Source organism: Echinops telfairi, unplaced genomic scaffold (assembly GCF_000313985.2).
Source record: "Echinops telfairi isolate 266 unplaced genomic scaffold, ASM31398v2 ScPeMD7_31;HRSCAF=116, whole genome shotgun sequence".
Lineage (NCBI taxonomy): Eukaryota > Metazoa > Chordata > Mammalia > Afrosoricida > Tenrecidae > Echinops > Echinops telfairi.
The window spans coordinates 41,090,976-41,096,970 of NW_022103928.1; positions in this window are offsets into that span (position 1 = coordinate 41,090,976).

Below are 5,995 nucleotides of genomic sequence, written 5' to 3' on the forward strand. Positions count from 1 at the left end.
CCTGACCATCCAGCCAAGCCACTAGCCACAGCTCATGAATCAGTATACTGTCTCACATCTGGTCATTTATCTTCTGCCCTTCAATTAATCCCACTTGTGTTTATCAGTCAGGCAGGCACAATAAACTAAGTATCTCATTGGGTTTCTCTGAGTCAGCTCCAGGGCTAGCAGTTCAATTGTCACTCCACCCATCACCACGGAAAGACAGACCCTTCAGAATTTGTTAAGCGGTGAGAATTACTCTTTGGAATTCCTTATGTCTTTATTTTTCATGACTTCTGGTGCTGTCCTTTCCCCCTTTGGAGTTCTGTCACATATTCTCCACTTGGTGATAACCCTGGCACCATGTAATGCCATGCTTCTTCTTTTCCTGTGACCATTCCTTCCCACTTCCTCTTCAAACGTACTTGCCCTGTGATACTGCCCCTTGGGCACTCAAGGGTGGGATGGTGAGGAGAGAGTTTTTAGCCTCGTAGAGTGTACTGTGAAGAAGACACCTGACACAGACCTAGAAAAAAGAGAGAAGGTTGGAAAGCCTGACATGGAAGAAAGACCATAGTAGGAGAAGAACCTCCTGTGGCTCTGAGGTTTCTGTGACCATGAGGATCACATCCACACCAACAAGGGTTAGGTTAAATGGATAACCTTTGTGAATCGCATGTTTAAGGTGTGATGCCTCCCATGACAACTCTTTTCCCATTGGAGCAAAACCATCATTATCAGTGCCTTCAGAGACATGGGAAGATTTTGTAAGATCACGTCACCATCCCTTTGATGAGCTAGATTTCTTTGTCTTCTCCTCAGCACCATATAAGACAGAAGCCTGGGAAAGAGGTGGTCCTGCAGCTTACATCTCCATGGGAGGGTTTTGAGAAATATAGCGACTTGAATGAGCATGGTGAGTTTGGGCAATATTTAAGGAATAATACCACAGCCACTTTAGCTATGGTCACATCTAAGGAGACTGATGTTGCTGTTGGCTAATCATTGGTCTGCTAACCACAGAGTGGATGGTTCAAACTCACTAACCACTCCAAGAGAGGAAGATAAGGCTATCTTGTTGTGGTAAAGATTTACAGCCAAAAATAAATTAATAAATGGGGTTGCTATGAACTGGAATGAACTCAATGGCAATAGGTAGGCTATAGAAAACTAGCATTAGTGAGCACTCTTATGGGTGTACATAAAAGAAGCAAATGAAAAAACTGAAGGAGACAAAATTGATTGGAAAATTTATGATGTACCTAGAGAAAAGGTAGGGGGACAGCTGTCTTCAGAGGTAGCCGGAAAGAAAGGCTTAGGATGGCAAGACTTCTCTTTCCATCTCTAAATTCACCTCCATCAACTTTGCTTCTTTCCACAAACAGTGTTCTCCTATCCCAGCTTTGTTCAAAGGGCAGGAAATGTGGTCACTGGCAGCCCCTGCCCCACACATTTCCCAGCTTGACCATGAAAGAGGGATTAAGATTGATTCCTTGTGTGGCTGATTTTAACACTCAAGGAATGAGCTCTGATTGGCCCAGTTTGTGTCAGCCGAATCCTGAACTGGCCAATTGTACCCAGGATCATTAGGACGCTCTGCTGAGACCTCATAGCAACACACAAGCTTCCCCTGACATATAGGTCGTGGCTGCATTTGAAATGCATTGGCTGGCCAAATTTGGCCCAGAAGCCCACCCTACATCAATCACTTATCAATAGAGGTGAATAGTAGGATTTTTTATAGGTTGTATTTACTAAGTTGAGGGTTGTTTCCAAGAAAATGCATGTCCTTCAGGATACAGAAGAGAACAGGACTTTCATTATTCCTTGCCTATTAGATTGATGTCCCAAGAACATTGTAAATGCCTCCAGAGGACAGAACTATTTCCCAGAATTCTTTGTATTCTCAGCACCATATAAGTTGCAGGACACACAGAATGTGCAAACTATTTTATCTAATTCTTCTCCAGGAACACAGAGGAGACGGGTGCCATAGCAAAATGTGGTGAAGACGTTAGATGGTACCCAGCTATCAGATAAAATAGCATCTAGGGTCTTAGAGGCTTGTCTCTTAACAAGCAGCCATCTAAGTGAGATGTCAACTAAGTCCACATAGAAGGACACCATCATCAGTCACCAAAGGATGGTGCGGCATATAATTAGGAGTAGAGGGGAGGGATTAGTATCAGAGCCTAAAGTCTGGGAATCTGGTTTTCAGAAGGCTGTGGATGACAGTGGGAATGAAACCCAGGACTGATAACCACAGAGCAGTGGTTCTCAACCTTCCTAATGCCACGACCCTTTAATACAATTCCTCATGTTGTGGTGACCCCCAACCATAAAATTATTTTTGTTTTTACTTCATAACTGTAATTTTGCTATTGTTATAAATTGGGCAACCCCTGTGAAAGGGTTGTTCGACCCCTAAAGGGCTTGCGACCCACAGGTTGAGAACCGCTGCTATGAAATTAGCAAGTGGAATAAGGGTTTTGGGGGGAGGGGGACACAGAGGTGGTTGCAGGGTGAGGGGTGATGAGGTCAAGGGGTCCATATAGACAAAGAATGTTTGGAAACGGATTGTGGTAGCAAATGTACAATTCTGCTGGACGTGATGGAACTATGGAATGAGTTGATATATGCATTAATCCCAATTAGTAAAACAAAACATTATACCCATTGGCATTTTGAATTCTGCCAGGGCTTGGTGCTCTAGTTTCACAGAAGGAAAAAAGTGCCATTTCAAATGCTGGCTTAGACTCCAGGAAATGGCTGCACGAACTTGGGCAAGATCCATTCCCTTTGACCACCAAAGAATCAAACTTAAAACACATACAGGGTTTTGGGGGAGATTAAACGTATGTAACACAGCCCCCCCACAACCTGTAGCAGATAATAAATCGAAAGATGAAACCCACTGCCCTCCAATCGCTTCTACCTCATAGTACGGTTTCTGGGGTCATAACCCTTTACAGGAGCCGCGGCTGGTGAGTTGGTACAGACTTTGTGGCAAGCAGTCCAGTGCTTTTCAGACAGTGCAGCAGGGCTGAGTTTGATAAATGCTCAATAGTTACTTGTACTCCCAGTGTGCTTGTGTAGGACAAGTCCTGCAACCACAGGGACGATGGTTGTTCAGTGGCAGAATTCTCATCTTTTATGCAGGAAACTCAGGCTCAATTCCACCCAATGCATTTTAAGTACAACCACCTGTCAAGGGAAGCTGGGGTGTTGCTCTGAGGTCTCTGCTGAGCATCCTAAGATGTACTGGGAAGAAATGCCTAACAATTTACTGTAGCCAATCAGCGAGAGAAACCCTCTGGATCCTAGTGGTTCAATCTGCAAATGATCCTGGAGATAGCACAGCACCAAGCAGCATGTTGTTGTTAATGGGATTGCTATGAATCAGGGCAACTAAGAAGCCTTGCTGGTCATAATAGTAGGCTTTACATTCAAGCATTTTGTAAGATTCTGTGCCAATCTCTGTGGAAAATACAAAGAATAAGACTTTCCAATCTCCTTCCAAGAAGAAAGTGCCTGGAGGCAAACATTGGCCACTAGCCCTATTTGTTATCCTTTAGATCTTAGCTGGAAACTCTTCTATCCCATGTCAATCCTAAAGGCCTGGGCTTGAATCCCCTCCATGGGCTCCTGTAATACCATAGGTTTGTCCCCCATGCTCACGCAGTAAGACCTCGCGGTAACTCACCTCATTGCCTTGTTGCACCTAGCAGGGTACCTGGCACTTCTTAGGGGATCAGTGCATGTTTTGTCATGGACAAGCACACAGACTGATCTGTGACACAGAGTCTACACTGCCCTAAACACAGGCCCTAGCCCAGAGTTTGCTATTAAAAATGCAATTCCTTACCTTCCTTGGGCATCCTATTCTGTCATCTACAAACCAGGAGTCATAAGGGAGCTTTTGAAAGGTCTCATAAAAGCCTGTGCCTTCATGATGACAAAGCAATATGTCATATAATCAAGTGAATGAACAGGTAATAAACAAATGCCTTGGCAATGACCAGATCTACGAAGGAATTCCGTAGGCACTAGGGAACGTTCTAAAAGAGAGACAGGACTTGAAATGACCTTGAAGAATTAATAGTTGCCGAGGAGAAATGGCATTGTGTTGGGCTGGTTTCTCTGGCACAGCAAAACCAGTGAGACTTACAGATGTATAAAGAGAGATGTTTCTGTCAAGGAAAATAGCTCACATAGTTGTAGAAGTGCTGAAGTCCAGTTCAGTTGTCAGATATTATGCCGGGTCCTTTCCTGACTCGGGAAGCGAGGAAGCCTGAATAGCAGAGGCCAGGGGCAGGTACCAGAGGAGGCAGAGGGAGATCAGCCAATCAGATCTTGTGGCAAGCTATGGATAGCTCCCAGGATTAGGAGGCAATGCCATGGCCCCTAGAACACATCCCAAGAGACCAGATGCAGGATCCAAGCCAGCAGGAAGAGAAGAGAGAAAGCAAGTTCTTCATCATCTATTGATAGATACGAAACAGGCCACGACCTGAAGGACAGAGCATCAGGCTGGGCCCTGAACTTTATGAGGGAGGCCTTATTGCCACATTACTGAGGATCCTGGTCCAGCCAAGTGCGCACAAGACTTTACTATCACAGGCAGGAAAGAGCTACCCCTGTCAGAAAGCCGCATCTTAAAATTGAATTTCATAAGGTGTTTTATTGATGTAATATTTTAGGTTGATTGATTTTCTGCACTCCTGAAATACAGCCCGTTTGGTCATGGAGCATGATTTCCTTAATATGTTGTTGGATGCTGTTTGCTAGTATTTTATTCAGGATTTTTGTGTGTCTATTCATGATGGATATTGATGTATAATTTTCTTTTTCTTTTAAAATCATTTTATTGGGGGCTCATACAACTCTTATCACAATCCATACATACATCAATTGTATAAAGCACATTTGTACGTTTGTTATCCTCATCATTCTCAAAACATTTGCTCTCCACATAAGTCCCTGGCATCAGCTCCTCCCTCCCCATCCTCCCCTCCCTCATGAACCCTTGATAATTTATAAATTATTATTTTGTCATATCTGAAATTTTTTGAGTAGTACTGATGCCTGCACTTTTCTGAATATTTGTAGAATTCTGCCATGAAGCTGCCTTGGCTGGGGCTATTTTGTTGGGAGGCTTTTAATTTTTATTAAATATTCGATGACCTCTTCAATTTCCTCTTTTGTTATGGGTCTGTTAACATTTATGTCTAATGTTAGGTTGTGGGGTAGTATTTTTTTACAAATTTGTTTTATTTATAGGTTTTCAAATTTGTTGGAGTATAATTTTACATAATTTTCTGCTATAATTCCTTTTTATTTCAGTTGGATAGGCTATAATGTTACCCATCTCATTTTTTACTTTGGTTATTTTAAATAGTCAATTTGACCATGATTTGTCAATTCTATTGATCATTTTAAAGAATCAACTTTTAACCTGGTTGGTTCTTCAATTTATTTATTATTATCCATTTATTTCTACACTAATCTTCATAATTTTCTTTCTCCTGGAAGCTGTAGGCTTTTTTTACTGCCTTCTTTCTCTATTTGATCTGTAAGGTCAAAGTATTAATTTTGGCCCTTCCTTCCGATGTGTGCATGTATTGCCATAAATTTATCTGTATTGCTTTTGCCATATCCAAAGGCATTGGGATGTTGTGCTTTCATTCTTATTTGGTTCTAAGAATTTAAAAATTTCATTTAAAAGTTCACTTATTACTCAGTGTATTGTAAGCAAAGTGTTATTCAGTTTGCATGCATTAGCTTTTTTCTTCTTATTCTTCCTGTTATTGATTTCTAGTTTTACAGTGTTGTGATCAGAGAAGATACTTTCTGCAATTTTGATTGTTTTAAAATTAACTGAGGCTTACTAAACTGTGGTCTCTACGGAGAGTGACCCATGTTATCAGAGAAGCAGGTATACTGAGAGTGACCCGTGTTATCAGAGAAGCAGGTATACTGAGAGTGACCCGTGTTATCAGAGAAGCAGGTATAC